This window comes from Ambystoma mexicanum, chromosome 1q, assembly GCF_040938575.1.
Source record: "Ambystoma mexicanum isolate Mex_15411 chromosome 1q, UKY_AmexF1_1, whole genome shotgun sequence".
Classification (NCBI taxonomy): domain Eukaryota; kingdom Metazoa; phylum Chordata; class Amphibia; order Caudata; family Ambystomatidae; genus Ambystoma; species Ambystoma mexicanum.
The window spans coordinates 1,546,322,135-1,546,341,497 of record NC_090922.1 but is presented as its reverse complement, the minus strand read 5'-3'; the positions used below and the strand labels follow the sequence as shown (position 1 = coordinate 1,546,341,497).

The 19,363-nt window shown below is 49.2% G+C and overlaps 1 protein-coding gene and 1 long non-coding RNA gene across 2 annotated transcripts in view; one reads left to right on the top strand and one right to left on the bottom strand.

Moving 5' to 3' along the window:
• LOC138551870 (uncharacterized) overlaps positions 1-4,970 on the bottom strand; it is a 44,432-nt gene extending 39,462 nt beyond the window's left edge. Inside the window, exon 1 of the long non-coding RNA XR_011295579.1 lies at positions 4,891-4,970. This is a non-coding gene — a long non-coding RNA (uncharacterized lncRNA). The remainder of the gene's footprint in view (positions 1-4,890) is intronic.
• A 113-nt stretch (positions 4,971-5,083) lies between these two features.
• LOC138563372 (zinc finger protein 91-like) overlaps positions 5,084-19,363 on the top strand; it is a 347,835-nt gene continuing 333,555 nt past the window's right edge. Inside the window, exon 1 of the mRNA XM_069642851.1 lies at positions 5,084-5,390. The gene's annotated coding sequence lies outside the window, so the exon portion shown is untranslated. The remainder of the gene's footprint in view (positions 5,391-19,363) is intronic.

Here is a 19,363-nt window from a genome sequence, read left to right as displayed (position 1 = left end):
TAGAGACACATAATCCTCGAATTGATTGGTGAGCTAAGAGAATAACCTTCCCGGATTGTACACAAACCTGCTACCTAGAAAACCTGAAGATTAATCTAGCATCTGTAACCTCTGCCTCCATGCAACTACCTCCGGAATACCAAGACTTTCAGGACGTCTTCCAAAAGGAACAGGCCAGCACGTTACCTCCTCACAGATCGTACGATTGCCAAATCGATCTGGTGCCCGGTGCACAACCCCCTTGTAGCAGGATTTATGCCCTTACCGAACCTGAGAACCTGCATTTGAGACAATATTTGGATCAATACCTAGCTAATGGTTTTATTCGCCCGTCAAAGTCCCCTGCATCCTCGGCTTTGTTCTTCGTGCCCAAAAAAGAAGGCGACCTTAGAACTTGTATCGATTACCGCGCATTGAACCAGATAACGGTTAAAAACCGTTATCCTCTGCCTCTGATCCCTGAACTCCTTGACCAGGTGAAGGACGCTTGCATATACACCAAGTTAGATCTCCGGGGGGCTTATCCTCTGGTATGAGTTAAAGAAGGCGACGAATGGAAAACTGCCTTCCGTACTAAATACGGATTATTCGAGTACCAGGTGATGCCTTTCGGATTGTGTAACGCGCCGGCTGCCTTCCAATACTTCATGAATGATGTCCTTCAGGAACTCATCGATGTTTGTGTTGTCGTATATATCAATGACATTCTGGTGTACTCCTCTTCGGAATCTGATCACAGAAAACACGTCAGGGCAGTACTTGAAAAACTGCGCCAACACAAACTATTTGCTAAATTGGAGAAATGTGTTTTCCATACCACAGAAGTCGAGTTTCTAGGTTTCATCCTGACACCCAAAGGAGTCCGAATGGACTCAAGAAAAGTGGATGCCATCCTCAAATGGCCATCACCTAGCTCTGTAAAAGGAGTTCAAAGCATGCTCGGCTTTGCCAATTTCTATCGCAGGTTTATCCCGGAATTTTCACGCGTGGTACAACCCATTACTGCACTCTTGAGGAAAAATAAACGTTTTGAATGGTCTTAAGAAGCCGAGCAGGCCTTTCAGGAGTTAAAAGCTAAGTTTACCTCCGCACCTATATTGAAACACCCGCGTCCAGATCTCCCTTATGTCGTCTTCCGAACCCTGCGCATCACCTTAGAAGAGGTCACAGCAGCGCGAACCAGACCAGCGCCTCCGTGGGAGTCAGGTGAGTGTTACAGGGGGTCTGCGGGCTCCGTCGCCCCTTCTCAGCACCTCATGTTACAGGGGCTACATCAGGCAGCATATGAGTCAAATAGGTATGGTTACGCAGACTGGCAAAGCCACACCTCATGTTACAGGGGCCTACATCAGGCAGCATATGAGTCAAATGGGTACGATTACACATACTAGCAAAGCCACACCTCATGTTACAGGGGGCTACATCAGGCAGCATATGAGTCAATGGGTACGTTTACACAGACTGGCAAAGACTCACCTCACGGTACAGGGGGCTACATCCAGCAGCATATGAGACAGATAGGTATGTTTACACAGACTGGCAAAGCCTCACCTCACGTTACAGAGGGCTACATGCGGCAGCATATGGGTCAAATAGGTACAATTATACAGACTGGCAAAGCCTCACCTCACGTTACAGAGGGCTACATCAGGCAGCATATGAGTCAGATAGGTATGGGTTACACAAACTGGCAAAGCCTCACCTCATGTTAGAGGGGGCTATATCAGACAGCATATGAGTCAAATAGGGATGATTGCACAGAGTGGCCAAGCTGAACCTCAAGGAATGAGGGGCAACATTAATCAGGCTGTCATACAGTGAGGACTGATCAGGTGGGTCACTAGTAAGTAGTGAGCATAGAGGGAAGGTCTAAAGCACAAAACGAAAATGGCTGCATGAATGTGAAAATACCTAGATTCGATTAAGGCACCTTAGGTATGCGTTACATGGTGGTGATGTTGTTAGTGTTGGACAGGAAGCTGTCGATACGCAGAAAAGAACGAGTATGAAGCAGCAAGAGGAGAGTTAGTGTCCAGCAATGGTGGTGGGGCGTTCTGTCTCACGGCAGCTTACCAAGCAAGTGGAATTTCTCACAGAACCATTGGTGTTGCAAGGTTTGAGAAGTTTATATGGGCCGAAGCTCCGCCACGCTCAGACAGGGCCTTTACTGGGGGGGGCGGCTTTGCTCACCTGCCAGCTTTCAATTGGCCTAAAAGTATAGTGGGCAGCCAATCGGGAGATTTGTGTACACCGAATCACCATGGCAACCTGTGCAGCCCTCGGAGGCACTCAGTGCCGGGGATGAGGGCAACCATCATGAAGTGATTGATTGTTTGTATAGCGCCTATACACAATGGGGGTCATTACGACCCAGGCGCTAATTGCGCCAACTTTACCACCATGGTGTAAACTATGTTTACACCATGGTGGATGGCGGATTTACCGCCCCATTCCAAGGTGAGTGGGGCGGTAAATCCCCATTTCCCATTTTTGCCCCATAGGGCATAATGGGAGTGGGGAAGGCGCTAATTACGCCACCGTAAATTACGGTGGCGTAATTAGCATCATGGCAGGTTAGCGCCATGGATTTTAACGGCTGCTAAGAGCAGCCGTTAAAATCAGAATAGGCGTTAAGGGTTAACGACGGCGTTAACCCTTAACGCCTGGGTCGTAATGAGGCCCAATGTGTTTCAAAGCGCTTCAAGGAGGGAGGGAACAAGGGAAAATACACTTACATTATTACAGGTCCTTGAAACAAATCAGAACATGAAATAAAACGATCATATAAGATAAGGGAGAGGAGGGGAGGGAAACAAGGAGACAAGACAAGAGGAGGGGGGAGGGGAGTGGGAGAAGGGAAGGAGAGGAACAGAACAAGTGACTCTGTAACGGTCAACAACTGTTGTAGGTAGTGCTGGGAAGGGAGTGGGAGCAGAAACCACGGAGGGAAAGGGGGGAGACAGACAAGCTATTATCAGAGGTCAAGGGACCTCTGATAAGAGTAAGTGCTAAAATAAAAGAAAAATAAATAAATAAAGGGGCGGGGGTGACAGTGGAGGACAAGCATGCTGCAAAAGGCAGGCAGCTACTATTACTATGCCTGACGGCAATTGAGGTAGTGCCAAAATGTCCACAGGACAGAGGGAGGAAAAGGAAGGAGGGGAGGGCAGGCGGCTCAAAGGACAGGTGACTACGACTACTATGCCTGACGGCAATTGGGGTAGTGCCAGAGTTTGAACAGCAGGAGCGAAAGGAAGGCAAGGAGGGGCGGGTGGGACAAGAGAGAGGGAGGGGGCAAGGAGGGGGCACAGGGCGATAAAGGCGAGCAGGGTGTGGGAGGGTCATAAGAGACACTAAAGCATCACAGGCAATGAGGCCGAGTGCACACAAGGAGACCAACTACACAACAACCAGTCTCACGAGCAGAATGCCCAACCCGTGCAATTACTGCTGCTACAAACCATAAAATGGAAAGAAAATGAAAAACAATAACAGAACTACAAATAACCAGAGATCCTGGCTACAACCCCAATAACCTCTCACAACAACCCAAGCGCTGGACACCGCCTAAGCACAAAACACACACTCAGAAACCTCACACGCAGAGACGCCAGTTGGTCCCACACTCAGCAACAGATGTGCACAGCATTCATCCTAGCCCTCCCTAATCTCCCCAATAACCGACCCGTCCCACTTTACCTCACAGAGCCACGAGAGCGCCTGGAGACCATGAAAAGGGCACCACAGCAGCCTTAGCGTAAAGGTGTGTACACACACACACACACACACAAGAGATTAGCCTTCACCACAAAGCAGGCCGAGTGGGGTCTTCCCTGCACACACCAGGAGTGAAGATGCGCCTTGCCCCCCCAGCAGTCGCACCATGGTGATGATTCTGCCCAGAGAGAACAACACACACAGTGCGAGAGTGAAGGTGGCCCTTCAGACCCACAGCTGCAGTGGCCCTGCAGACTCACAGCTGGAGTGGCCCTGCAGACCCACAGCTGGAGTGGCCCTTCACACCCACAGCTGCAGTGGCCCTGCAGACCCACAGCTGGAGTGGCCCTGCAGACCCACAGCTGGAGTGGCCCTGTAGACCCATAGCTGGAGTGGCTCTTCAGATCCACAGCTGGAGTGGCCCTTCAGACCCACAGCTGGAGTGGCCCTTCAGATCCACAGCTGGAGTGGCCCTGCAGACCCATAGCTGGAGTGGCCCTGCAGACCCACAGCTGGAGTGGCCCTGTAGACCCACAGCTGGAGTGGCTCTTCAGATCCACAGCTGGAGTGGCCCTGCAGACCCACAGCTGGAGTGGCCCTGCAGACCCACAGCTGGAGTGGCCCTGTAGACCCATAGCTGGAGTGGCTCTTCAGATCCACAGCTGGAGTGGCCCTGCAGACCCACAGCTGGAGTGGCCCTGCAGACCCACAGCTGGAGTGGCCCTTCAGACCCACAGCTGGAGTGGCCCTGCAGACCCACAGCTGGAGTGGCCATGCAGACCCACAGCTGGAGTGGCCCTGCAGACCCACAGCTGGAGTGGCCCTGCAGACCCACTGCTGCAGTGGCCCTGCAGACCCACAGCTGGAGTGGCCCTGTAGAGCCATAGCTGGAGTGGCTCTTCAGATCCACAGCTCGAGTGGCCCTGCAGACCCACAGCTCGAGTGGCCCTGCAGACCCGCAGCTGGAGTGGCCCTTCAGATCCACAGCTGGAGTGGCCCTGCAGACCCACAGCTGGAGTGGACCTGCAGACCCACAGCTGGAGTGGCCCTTCACGCTCACACCAACCTCAGAATAAAAGGAGCGCCTTGATGCACAGCAGCACACATTCTCTCTCTGGGGCACTTCTGCATGTAACTGCAGTGGAGGTATAAAGATAACCCGTGGGGTCTCACCGTGGGGTCCGGCAGAGCAGGGTCTGTGCAGACAGGAAACCCCCAAATAGTTCACAAACTCGGAGAGGACATGAGACCCAACCTCCCATCCCCCATCCCCCACATCCGGCCAGAGAGAGAAGGAAAACCCGGCCTGGATCACGGACATCGGGGCTCGCACTGCCGCAAGACATATAAATATAATTATCAGAAAGACCAGGGTCGTCCCCTCTCCCCCGCCTCTAATACAGACAGCCTCCTTCGCGGGATCCCCTGCAGCGGGTGTTCCATCCCTTCTGGGTCATTTATGAGGCATTAATGACCGGAGTGAGTGTGCGGCACACCCGGCCAGTGCAGACAGCTGCCGAAGCTCACACGAGTGAATGCAGTGGACACTAGAGGCCATGCCCCTCACCTGTGCCGGGGGATGGAATCCAGGTCTGGTGTTCGTTCCTGCTCTGGTAGTTCGTGAGTGTCCCCCTTCTTCTGTGCCTGAGGGAGCAGTGCTGGGGTCAGCGCAGGTGAGATGAATTGCTGATGAAATGCCCCCTGTGTTATGGTGGAGGCCCTGTCTAGGGCGGGGGCAGTCCAGGAAAAGGGGCGCCGTTTTACAATAAAGACCTTCTGCAGATGTGTGTTTTTCGGGGCCCCACAGGCAGCGCTCATGAGACGGCTTGAGAGATTGAGTGAGACGGGGGGGCGATGCAGCTCAGTATTTACAAGCCCCTCAGTGTGTGCAAAGTGCCAGTTTTATGGAATGTTTTGTATCCCCCTGGATAACACCCCCGCCCCCCTCCTGCCAGACTCCCACAGCCACACAGTCCAGGATGTGGAGTCTGCACTGCCTGTGGCATAACCTCATAACCCAGATGGGATTGGCGCTCCCTGCAGGGGGCCCGCATTAGAGGATGGGGAGGGCAGGGGAGCCAGGGGGCGACCCGCTTCATATTTAAATGTCATGTAACAGTTCGAGCTCCGGTGTCTGTGATCCAGGCCGGGTTTTCCTTCTATCTCTGGCAGGATGTGGTGATGGGAGGGAGAGGTTCCATCACGTTTCCTCTGTGAACTGTTTGGGGATTTCCTGTCTGTTCAGACCCTGCTCTGCCGGATCCCACGGTGAGACCTACTTGCCCACCCTACTGATTTAGGCGGTACGGTGCTGCTCTTTAAGCAGTCCCACCGCCTACAGATTTGGGTGACAGATCCTGCTGTTTTTACAGTGCCAGGTAATTTATGGGACTGTAAGGCAAGCTCCAGGACAAAGCATGCACCACATTAGTGTGTCTGTGCGGTGGGCGGGTAAGTGGTTACTTTGAGTGTTGGGCTCAGACCAATCCACTGACCTGACAGCTTTGTGACTCTGCCCTGCACTCTGGCCGCCAGGGAAGGCAAGTGGCAGAGTGTACCACCAACACACAGCATCCGCATATCAGACTCAGGAGGGTATCAGTCTCCATGTTGGTCAGTGTTCAACCTGCACTGTAGGAATACATATGTACTGCCTAGGCTGCTGCTACAGAACAGTGGCAAGCGTTGCCTTACCAGCTCTGTGTGATTACCTTCTGTGAAGTTAGAAAATTGAATTTGGTGTTAACTTACCATTCACAATTCTACATTTGAAACTTTTGAGCATCTTTCCATGTTGTGCTGTTTATGGGTTGTACATTTTAGAATTCTCCAGTGGTGCCAACAAGGTATGTTTTGTATTTTTCTGTCATGTAATTGCTATGCAAAGTATTATTTTTGAAACTTGAAAAACTCTACATCTTTTTGGTCACAGAATGTTCGCAAGTATGGTGAGACCCCATGGGTTATCTTTATACATTCACTGCAGTTACATGCAGAAGGGCCCTGAAATGCTGCCGCCTGTGCAGCCCCTCCCCCCTCCCAGAGAGTGAATGCTGCACTTCAAGGCGCTCCTTTTATTCTCAGGATGCTGAGAGTGTTAAGGGCCACTCCATCTGTGGGTCTGAAGAGCCACTCCAGCTGTGGATCTGAAGGGCCACCTTCACCCTCGCACGGAGTGTGCTGTTCTCTCTGTGCAGAAACACCATCACGGTGGGACTGCTGGGGCTCAAAGCACATCTTCACTCTGGGTGTGTGAAGGGCAGACCCCACTCAGCCTGCTTTGGGGTGACGACCAGGCTCTTGTGCGTGTGTGTGTGCACACACCTTAACACTAAGGCTTCGTGGTCTCCAGGTGCTCACGTGACTCTGTGAGGTAAAGTGCGATGGGTTAGTCCCTGGCTGGGGCATGCTCAGTCTTTAAGTGCCACCCTCAGGGGTTGGTTATTGATGGAGAGTGGGATAGGATGGATGTTGTGCACATCTGTTGCTGCATGCAGAACCACGAGCAACTGGCGTCTGTGCGCGTGAGGTTTCTGGGTGTGTTTTGTGCTCTGGGCTTGTTGTGTCCGAAGAGCGGTGTCCAGTGTTTGGGTTGTTGTCAAAGGTTATTGGGTTTGTATCCTGGTTAGAGACTGTTGTGTGGTTTGTGTGTGTTGGTTATTGTGCATGTATTGTAGTTGGGTTGTGTGGGAGAGAGAAGAGATGGTTAGTGGGTATTGGGGGATCGATCGCTGGTTATTTGTAGTTATGATATTGTTTTTCATTCTGTTTCTTTGTTTCCATCTCATGGTGCGTAGCAGCTGCCATTGTATGGTTTGAACGTTCCACTCGTGGGGGTGGGTATTATTATGTTATTTAGTCAGCGGGGAGCTAGTTCCGAGAAGCAACTGAACGCTTTACAGATGTAACAAGATACAGAGGGGCACGGAGGAGGCGTACAGCTGTACATAGTGCCCGGTAGGAGAGGGGCGGACGTCGTCTAGCAAAACGGGTGGTGCTGGCAGGCAACGTGACGGCCTAGTTGATGACGACAAAAGACTCCTTGAAGAGGTGGGTCTTGGGTTCTTTTCTGAATTGTAGGAACATGGGGGCGAGTCTGATGCTGACGGGGAGGAGGTTCCATAGCCTTGGGCCGTAGGCAAAGAGGGCTTGTTTTCTGGTCCTTTTCTTTTTGCAGCGGCAGATTTAAAGTCTGCACGTGTCTTGTCTTCTGGTGGTGTGCTGTTTGCGGGAGATTGTGAGTTACTCCGCAAGATAGCTAGGTGACTTGAGGGCGACTGCATTATAGATGATGATGCAGCAAGACATTAAGGTGATCGTGCGTGCAGGGGATCCAGTGAAGGTCAATGAGGGCCGGGGTTATCTGGTTGTATCTGCGTAGACCCTTCATGAGGCGTCCAGCCGCATATAGGACACTTCTCAGGGGCACAAGGGAGGATGACGGGAGGCATTAGAGGAGTGTGTTGCCCACATCCAGGTGAGATATTGACATTTTATTTCTATCGCGCTGATATCAAGAGTTCTGAGTTTTCTTAGCTTTGTGTGTCTTGAAGGAGAGGTGTTTGTCGATGTGGAACCCGAGGGACTTGGCACAGGAGATGAGCTCAGGTGTGAATCCACCAGAGTTCATGGTTGATAGCCAGGTCTATATGTTTGGGTGTTCAGTGTTGTTGGTGAGGATTAGGAATTTGGTCATGGAGGGGTTGAGCTTCAAGTATGTACTGGAATCCAAGACTGGATCAGCAGGAGGCAAGGTTTGAGCCTGTGGATGTCCTTGATGGAGTCGATCATGAGGTACAGCTGTGTGTTGTCAGCATATTGGTGGATGTGGGTGTGGTGTGTGGCTGGGAGGGCTCCCAGCAACTGCATATATTCATTGAAAATCACTGGGGAGATGGTGGAACACTGTGGGACTCCACAGATGTTTGGTAGCATTGGCGATCTAGACAGTCCATCTGAACAAACTGCAAGCAGTTGACCAGCGTAGGATGAGGTCTCTGATTCCCCACGTGCCGATATAGAGTGTCCGTGAGTGCCTGTCTGCCTACTGTGTCAAAAGTGGCCGAAGGGTTGAGTAGAACCGGGAGGCAGGAGTGGCACTCCTCAAGGTTGTTGAGGGCATCGTCAACGACCTGTATGGGTACCATCTTTGTGCTGCATCTGGGTCTGAACCCAGCAATTGTCGGTTTGGATGAGTTTGCAGGTGTCGATGTTACTGCAGTTGCGCGGCTTTCATTTTCTTGATATCTTACCTAGGAAGGGAAGATGGGTGATGGGGCGATAGTTACCTTTTTGATGAGCTTGACTATCTGGGCGTTACTTACCCCAATTACGCTGACGACACCCAGCTACTCATCCCCATCACTGGTGATCATGCTGTGGATAGTAGGACACTCAACACCATCTACCTTATAATACAAGCTTGGATGGCGAAGCACAGGCTCTGTCTTAATGATGATAAGACAGAGCTGCTCCTCCTAGGCTACCCTGCTAAACTGAACAACCTGACGCCCTATTCTCCTCATTCAACGTTGACGGCAACATAATTAAAGTAGCTAACGTAGTGAAAACTCTAGGAATCTATCTAGATTCAGCATTAACACTAACTAAACAAACTAACGCCGTGGCCTCCTCACCCGCCTGCACGTGCAAGCTTATTACAGCCTGCCACCCGTACCTATCCCCAGCCAATTGCATCACATTATCCAGAGCCCTAGTCCTCTCCAAGCGAGATTATTGTAATGCACTATAACTGGGTACCTCCAAACAAAACCTCAATAAAATGCAAGTTCTGCAAAATAACGCCATTCGAGCAGCGCTGAACATTCCAAGGAACTCCCATATATCGGAGAAGAGACAGTCACTAAAATGGCTCAACATTAACCAAAGAATAACCTAGAAAACACTCTCTCTCACCCACAAATGCCTCTCCAACCAAGCACCCTCATACCTATCTGACACCATCTCCCGCCACACATCTACACATCCCATTAGATCAGCCAGGAGGCAGTGTGTCAAGACTCCTCGCTTTAAGCTACAACGTGCAGGTGGGGCTAGCTTCCTTGTCCTTGCTGCAAAAACGTGGAACGCCCTCCCACTGTCCTTAAGAGATGAACCGTCCTATCACAAATTCCAGAAAAAGACTAACGCTTGGCTTCACAGGCAAGAATCTAGACCCTCTGCTTAACGATGTACTAAACTTGCTTTCCTCTTTGTATAGATATCAAACCTGCACCCTTGTACAGACCCCCACCTTGTTCTCCTTAGGTTGGTTTTGCCATGTATATATGGAAATTGAGCTTACTTTGGCATTTTACTGTATAGCTGTAAAATTCTGTCGCATTGCTGCCTATTTATAAACATTTTAAAATTGCTTTATCTTGTTTTTTCATAAACTGTCTGTATTTTAGTAATATGTAAGATTAGCCCCCAGCTGCCCAAGGGCTTGGAGCGCTCTATAAATAAATAAACTAAACTAAACTACCTAGGTTGTCGGGCTCCAGAGAGGTTAGTTTATTGAATGGAGGAGTTGTCCTATCTTTAGGGACAATGGGAAGGTGCCTTGAGTTAGGGAGCTGTTGATTATCTCCAGGTAGAGGATCTGAGCTTCTGCGGGGAGGGTCTTGAGGATGGATGCTGGGAAGATGTCTTCTGTATACAGTTTAGCTTTGAGAGCAAGAGCAGCCAGGGTTTCTACCACGTCCCCTGCAGGGAGTGTCTTCGATTTTGTGAGGAGGTGGGTCTGTGGACGCAGAGCTGGTGCCTATGTGCTGGTGAATTTGCTGATTTTATCTATGGCAGTGGATTCTTTTCGAAAATACTGTGGTATGCTAGGGTCAGTTAGCGGGACTGACTGAGTGCTTGACCACTTTGAAGAGGGCTCTGCTTTTGTTGTTGGCTTCTGCTATGGTGTTCTGATAGTAAGAGGCCTTAGCTGTGTTGAATATTTGTCAGTGGGCTGTTTGGAGTTCCTTAAGGAACACCAGGTCAGATGCAGCCTTTGAGCGGTGCCAGTTTTTCTCTTGTTGTCTGATGACTTATTTGCTGAGGTTGAGTTCTTGCGTGTACCAGTGTGCTGACTGTTTCGGTTTGCAGGTGCATTGTTTCAGATGTGCTTGTGGGTCGATGGAGACTGAGAGGGTGGCGTGCAGTGCTTTCAGTGGGGAGTCACAGTTCAGTTGAGGGTGTTCGGTCCATGTGAGGTGGAAGGTGGCATGGTCTTCCGTCAGGGCTTCCACCGGGAAGTTTGTGAAGAACCTGAAGGTTTGTCTGATGTGTTTTTGCTGGGAGTGCTTGATTGGGGTGTTCTGCAGAATGTTGTAAAGTCTCAGGCCGGTGGTCAGACCAACCAAGCGGGAGAGCAGAGCTGTAGTGTGGGGAAGGCAGTGTGGAATGATTTGTTTTAGGATGTTTCCTTCCTCATGCGTGGTTGATTTATAGTTGGTCTATATTTATCCTGACAAGGTGAATAGCCAGGTTCTGATAGTTAGGTGGCCCTCTGTCAGGAACGATTTCCAAAGTTTGTCTATCAGATGGGAGCAAGTGGTTCCTCAGAATTCTCTTTTCTCGTAGTGTCTTTTTTCTATTTGGAGATCGGTGCTGAATCTTAAGTCTCTTCTCGGTTGGCATTGGATGATGTTTGTTTGGAGGAATTTGGCTCTCGTCCGAGTAATGATTTGTGGGCAATGCAGAGGGCTTTGAAGCCGATGTGTTTCTTTACTGGTACCCAGTGTCGTCTTCCCAGGGCTGGTGCAATGTGTACTCTTTTACTTAACTCAGGTGTGAAGATGCACACAAGTGAAGTCTATTTTACCACGTGCTACCGCCACATCAGAAAATAATCACAACAATGAAGCAAAAGAAAAGAATCGAGTTTACATTAAAAGCCATTCTCCAGATTGGAAGGCAAGACCCTAAACTTAAACCAGAATAAATAAAGAACAAGAGAGAAAAACAGTGATTACCACACATATTATAAATCATGACACAGTGAGCGAGCTTGGTCAGATGAGCAGCTGTGGAAGGGTCCAATGTGATACAGGTGTGAGGTGGAAGAATTGTAGCAACGCAAAGAAACCTATGTTCAGTTGCAGCTTTTCCAAAGCTCGTGACCCACAGGAGATTTCCAAAGCAGTGCCCAGTTTTGGTACTTGTAGTATGCTTGATGTCATGAGGGCTGACAGTCATTCCTCGAAGTGGAGTGAGAGAAAGAATTATCGCAATTGCTCATGAAGGGCATCGAAGTATTACCAAAAATAAACAAGCAGTCCGTGCAGAGTATTGGTGGCCAGGATGTGATTTAGAGGTTGAGCGAGTTGTAGGAAACTTTGTACCTTGTACGTTGAGTGAGAAAGCTTTGGTAGCCATAGAGTCCCATGGCCTTTGTAACGACTGGAGGGGGTATCTGTACTTCTGCCCCTATATGGTAGGGTAAAGGCACAGAACATCCCCAGCAAGGCTCTCAATTTGGTAACGCTGGATGAGCAGCCAGGCATAAGCTTTCAGAGGTGATGTGGGCTGGTTCTTAAGTACAGTGTTTCCCCAAAGCCCCCACAAAGGAATGTCCAGACACTGTTATGTGCTAACACAGTTCTTTATATAAAATAAGGTTACTACCTACCAACAGTATACACATATAAATAATAACACTTTGTACCCAGAGTACTTATTCAGAGAAGAATGGTAAATATATACACTCTGTGGTACCACACACTACTTAAATTCAGTAAGAACTGCACTAACTGCAGACAGTTTTAAATGGCAGGTGAATTCTTAAATTAAGTGTATCCAGCATAGAATAGGAAATAAAGGTAAGCTAGTTATGAACACTGGCAGAATGTTTTCCTTAGACTAGACAAATAATTCTGAGTGAGAATCCCCCCCACCTGGGCAACCTGTAATAACTAAGTTAGGAGTAACTTATGTTGTCTTTTACAGCACAGTCCAATATTGTTCAATAACGTTTGTGCTTTCTTTTAAAAGGTTCTACCACCCCAAAGCACCTGAATGGCCACCGGAGAACAGGATCCAAGATGAATCTGGACCCCTGGATGACTCCCGAGGCTAAAAGATGATCTTCCTCGTCACAGTACCTTTGGTGCCTTGGCAGGTGATGTGGCAGAGTTTCTCGGCGTCACTTAATGATTCCCTCTGAGGATGGACCCCTTTGGAAGAAGCAGCGACTGGGATGCTGAGTCCAAGAATAAAAAGGAAACAAAGTATGTCACAATGGCAGCAGTTTAGCTCTTCGCGATGCTCTCCTTTGGTCAATGATTTCTCCGACTGAAAGTCCTGTGAAAAAGAAACTTGCTGTCGTCTCCTTAAAGGCTTGGCAAATAAAACCCCTGGGACACCTCGATGACTTCTGGTGGTGACGGGTGCATAAGTCAGCATCATGTCGGGTTTCAGAATATCGTGGTTGTTCAACCTTCGGTTCTTCAGTGCTGCAGCCGCGACACGGACCTCTGGACAGCTTTTGGCAACCTGAACTTGACCACTGGAGTGGACCACAGACTCTCATCAAGTCCGTACCCTTGGAACGACTTTGTTAGCTTCTGGTGGCAGGAAACCCACCAGCGGACCATCCACGGCACTCCATGACTCAGGGCTCTCTCAGGCAGGAAAAAGTGATCAGTGGTGACTGCAAGGATGTCCTTTCAAATGTTCTTAGGCAGTTGGGAACATTTGCAGCTCCGGGGGTCCAGCAGCACTATGCCAGGATAACCCCTCTTCTGAGCGGCAGACATCAACGTGTTCCAGCTTTCACGAAATGCACCTCCGGACCCTGGGCGACACCAATTGACTTCTCTGGCTCAAGATGTCCAGCACTCCTTTTCTGGATTTAGAAGACCCCTTCTCCGGACGGCAGGCACACAGGACTGGCTTCCAGGATACTTCAATGAAGAGTGGTTGTTTTGCAAGATGGTCCCTTGTAGCTCCGGGGGAGGTCTCCTTTGCAGGTCATCTCTGGATCATTCCTTGGGAGACATGACAGATTTTGGATTGGTGAAGAAATGCAGCAGCAGACTTCGCCTCCAGATGGGCTTCAAGGAACAACTTCTACTTGCTAAGCTTCGCCTTCAGCTTCTGAACAAATTGGTAAATGAGAGGTCTCCAGTTATACACATCTGTCACTCATTCACTCTGGCTGAGCCCGGCTCAGTCAGTCAATCACACAGTAGGGCATTCATGCAGGCAGGCAGCCATTCAGGCTCCCTGGCATGCAGTGTCAGAATCTCAGACTCTTGGCTCACCTGTTTGTTTCTTGACGTCCTTTTTCTTATGTTCACAGGTTTCTCCTTTTTTCTGGTGGTACGAGTCTTGTGATGGAATGAGCGGGTTTCCTCCGATGCCAGTCTGCAGGCAAGTAACAGGCTGGCAGTACCCCGGGCTCCGGCCCAGGGAGGAGACGTTAGTCCGGAGAGTGTTCAGTGTTGAAGGATACCAGGAGGGGCAGTATAAGTAACCAGGAAGGAAAGCAAGTCCAGGAAATTTCAATAGTGGCTCTAGCAGCTCCGCAAGAAACAGAGATAGCGAGGAACGGCATGGGAGATTGACACCGGGAAGGAAGCAAGAATAGACCGCACAACCACGTGAAGTCAAAGGGGTTGAGTAGACAAGACGAAGAAAAAGGGGACCAGGAAACAACTTGCCGGAGCAAAGAGCACGGACAAGCTGTGCGTTGAGACGCACTGAGCCGTGGGGGCGTGTCTCTTTTCAATGAAGCTACAGGCAGTACTAGGAGAGTATACCGTGTGTTTCCCAATGGCGTCGGCCATGTTGAAAGTTAAAATGGATGCCGCATTACAGTGCTTGAGGGACCAGGTCATCCAGAATGGGCGGAATTGATGATTCATGACAGTATGCCCCCTTATAAACTCTGATTTCCCCCCCCCCCAGGTTTGCCTGGATGGGTCCAATGGAATCGACGCAACAGGCGGGGGCGTTCATGTTGGACACAGGCTCCCATGTCCGTTCACTGGGTGGATAACCTTTCCATATCACCAGGTATTGGAGACGACCTCTCCTATATCTAGAGTCACATATCCTGGAGATCTCAAATTCAATATGATCATTAACGAGAAGAGGGGAAGGCCGAAGAGCTACCCTGGTTGTTTGGTGATATGGTTTCAATAAGGACGAATGGAAAACAGGATGGATTATTTTCCAGGATTCCGGTAGTTGGAGTTGAAAAGCCACAGGATTGATGATTTCTGTCACAGTGAACAGTCCATAGAAGCAAGGCGCCAGTTTGTTGGGCCTCAGGTGTTTGGGCAATTGACAAGAAGATAGCCAGACTTTATCACCGATGGCATAGGCAGGCCCAGGTCGCCGTTTGGTGTCCGCATATTTATTTACGTCCACCATGGCTTTTTCTAAATGTTCCTTTAGATCCTTGTGTACCGAGACCAAGTGTGCTATCCAGGAGTCGACTGATGGGACAAGAGTGGTATGAGGCAAAAGTGTGGGCAGAACAGATGGGTGGAATCCTTGGTTGCAAAAGAAGGGACCTGTCTTGGTTGCAGAGTGATCGGAGTTGTTGTAGGCAAATTCAGCTACCGGGATCATCACTGACCAGTCATGCTGGACTTTAGACGCAAAGCATCGTAAATACTGTTCAATGGTTTGATTTACCCTTTCGGTGATGCCATTGGTCTGAGGATGGTATCCTAATGATAGGGCAAGTTGAATACCCAACAGCTGACATAGGTGTTTCCAGACAAAAACAGAGCCAGGAGACATATTTGAGTCCACGATCTGAGCTGATTTTGGTTGGTAGACCATTTAGCCGAAAGATGTGCGTCATGAAAATCCCTGCCATTTCTTGTGCCGAAGGTAACTTGAACAGAGGAGTGAAGTGGGCCATTTTGGAAAATAGGTCAATAGTAAACATAATGGTGGTGTTGCCTTTGGAAGGGGGAGATCCACGATAAAGTCTGTGGCTATCACTTCCCAGGGTCGGGATGGCAGGTCCGATTGATGGAGTAACCCTGCCGGTTTCCTGTTATCAGTCTTGTTCTGGTTGCAGACTGCACATGCCTGTATGTATGCTCGTACATCTTCGCCCACTAAAAGTTTCTCCGGATGGTTTGAAGGGTGGCTTTGATTCCACGATGCCTGGAATGATACGTGTCATGATAAAGGTTCATTATTTTAGTTCTTGTGTTGTGCAGGGACAACCAGATTCATGTCTTTGAAAAGGTAGCCATCCTTGGCAAACAGGGTCCAGTGATTGGTTTTGGAGTATTCCTTCCAAAGGTCCGAAGTCAGGGTCTCAGCCTGTATATTGTCCAAAAGCGTGTTGGCCTGGGCTATGAACAACCGTGTCTGGAAACATCTTTGGAAAGGTGCATGCTTCTTCTGTTACATAATCTGGTCGTCTGGATAGAGCATCAGCAATGACATTGGATCGTCTGGGTACATGCTGAATGCAGAACTGATATTGAGCGAAGAAGAAGGCCCAACGAGCTTGACGACTGTTTCTACATACCATTGATTGCAGGTTCCGATGATCGGTCCATACCAGTACTGGGTATTTGGCACCCAAGAGGAGGTGACCCCATTCCATGAAGGCCTGTCGAACGACGAGCAGTTCTTTTTCCAGGACCGAATAATGTGTCTCGCTAGGGTGTAACGTCTGAGACAAATAAGCAATGGAATGTTCATGTTTGTCCTCCGATTATTGTTTTAACACCGCCCGATTGCATATTCCGAAACATCCATCTCTACCAGGAAGAGCTTAGTTGTGTCTGATTGAACCAGGATGGGTCCTTGAATGAACTTGTACTTTAACTCCTGAAAGGCGGCCTCTTGGGCTGTGGACCAGCGAAAGGGAGTGTCTTTATTCAGTAAACAAACAATGGGTTGTACTATGGATGAAAACGTCAGAATGAACTTCCTATAGAAGTTAGCAAGTCCCAGGAATGACTATCCATTGCCACCCCTCGAGGACTCAGCACGAATCCCAAGTATCGAACCGTGGCCACATGAAAGATGCATTTCTCGGGTTTAGCCAGCAGACAATGGTCTCGTAAACATTGCAAAACTAAGGTGATGTGTTCTTGATGTAACGCCGGGTTGCTGGAGTAAACCAATATGTCGTCTAAATAGACAATCACAAAAAAGAACAACATGTCAGAAAATACCTGGTCCATCAAGCGTTGAAATACAGCAGGGGCATTAGCAAGACCAAATGGCATGACTAAGTATTCAAAATGTCCAAAAGGTATTGGAAGGCGGTCTTCCATTCATCGCCCTTTCTTATACGGGTCAAGTGGTAAGCACCCGTAAGTCCAGCTTGGTGAAAATAACTGCACCACATAAGGCTTCCAATATATCTGATATGAGCGGTAAGAGATATCGGTCCTTCAGGGTACACTGGTTTCGGCCCCGGGAATCCAAGCATGGTCGGAGTTCCTAAGTGTCCTTCTTTGGAACGAAGAACAGGGAGGCTCCGGCAGGGGACTTGAAAGGACGAATAGTTCAGTTGGTTAGATTGGTATCCAGGTATTCTCGTAGGGCTATTTTCTCGGGCTCTCAGGATGAACATCCTCCCGAAAGGAATAACCGCATCCTCTCCGGTGTCGAAAGCGCAATCCTCAGGTCGGTGAGGAGGTAGGGACTGTACAATGGCCGTAGAAAACATATCCGAGAATTGATGATAGGCTTCATGTACCTGAGTGATGTTAGAGACAGTTATAGGTTGCTGTTCCGGGACTCTACTATCAGTGGACATGGTGTGTTGAATCTTCCGGGAAAGACAATATGAAAGGCAAAACTCAGATCCAAGGAATAAAGATCCTGCAGCCCAGTTGATGAATGGATTATGGGCCTCATTACACGGTAGGCGGTAAGGGTTTACTGGTACTGGTATTTTACCGGTACCGGTAAACCCTTACCGCCTTACTACGAGGTCCCTTTGCGGGTTGGGGAATTTAACGCCCGCTTTTTTCAGGGTTAAAAACCAACCCGCAAAGGGACCAGGGAGCTAATTACGGTACCGCAATTTGCAGTGCCGTAATTAGCACCTTCCCCAATCTCATTATGCCCTATGGGGCAAAAATGGGAATGGGGAAGGGCAATGGGGGAAGGGGGAATTACCGCCCCACCATCCTTGGAATAGGGCGGTAATTCCCCTTTCCACCAAGGCGGTGCGGGTATTTTACCGGCATGGACAAGGTGCTAATAGCACCTTGGTCCACCGCCATCCGTGTAATGGGGACCTATGTCTTTGTAGCCAGGGCATGCCAAGAACCATTTGGTAATGAGCTGCTTTTATTATGTCGAATTGTAGTAGCTCCTGGTGATTGTGAATGGAAAGCAAGATTTCTGTGGTTTGTTGAGTAATTGGTCCTGAAGATAATTGTTTTCCATTCATCCCTTCTACCGCCTGAATGATGTTCTTGGATTCTCTCGAAATTTCGATGTTTCGGTGCCCATTCGACATCTAGGAAGAAGCCCATGGCTCCACAATCCACCAAGGCCAGGACGGGATGGGTTTCCTTGTCGACCGTAGTCAGGGAAACCTGGAGAACCACCAAGGAGTTCTTCAGGGATGAGTCCAGGGATAGGGAAGATTTGGAGCAAGAATCAGTCTCCCATGCTGGGCTCCGTTCAGGGTCAGGAGCTAGCATTTCCCGAAAGTCTTGGAGGGGCTATCGGGCAGTTTCTTACCAGGAGTTTGTCAGAGGCACAATACATACACAGCCCACTGTTGATCCTACAAGTCCTTTCCTGAGAAGTAATAGGTCCCCGTAAAGAACCCAGTTGCATGGGCTCTATGCAGCTGACTCTTTTGTACTGAGGTATTCTGGTAAGGGTTTCAGTGGGGCATTCTGTGTATTTCTTTTCTCTGTTTTTCTTTCTTGTATCCTGAAATCGATTTGTAAAGACGGGTCCAAAAGGGCCTTGAAGGAACCAGGGCGAGCCACGCTGGCTAATTCGTCTTTGATTTCCTCATTTAACCCACATCGGAACAAGGTAAAGCATGCTTCGGGAGTCCAGTCAGCATCTTTAGACAATTGCTCGAAGCGAGTTACATAAGACAACATGTCTTGATTTCCTTGTTGAAATTCCAGCAGTTTTTCTTGAGCACAGTACACCTGTTCTGGGCGGTCAAACATGGCCTTAAAGACAGCAATGAAACCGTCATAGTTGTCAAGTAATGGGTCCCACACGGAGACCAAGGGCATTGCCCAAGCCAGTGCATTCCCGGAAAGGTGGGAAATCATAAAGCCCACCTTGGCCCTGGGAGTGGAAAAATAGTAGGGTTTAAACGTGAAATGTACCCGACATGAATCAAGGAAAGAGCGCAATGCCTTAGGGGTGCCATTATACTTGTCCACAATGCCCCCTACTGATGCACTCTCCTGATGTGCCGAATCCCTGGACAGAACGAGTTGTTTTAGAGCTGCATTCTCAGCCTTGAGGTTCTGGACCTCTGTTGATAATTCCTGCATCCCTATCATGATGTTTTGTTGAGCGGTCTCCATTTCGGGTACAATGTTAGGTTGTTGGCGTCTCAAACTGTCAGAATCTGAGTCCTCAGACTCTTGGCTCACCTGTTTGTTTCTTGACGTCCTTTTTCTTATGTTCACAGGTTTCTCCTTTTTTCTGGTGGTACGGGCCTTGTGAAGGAATGGGCGGG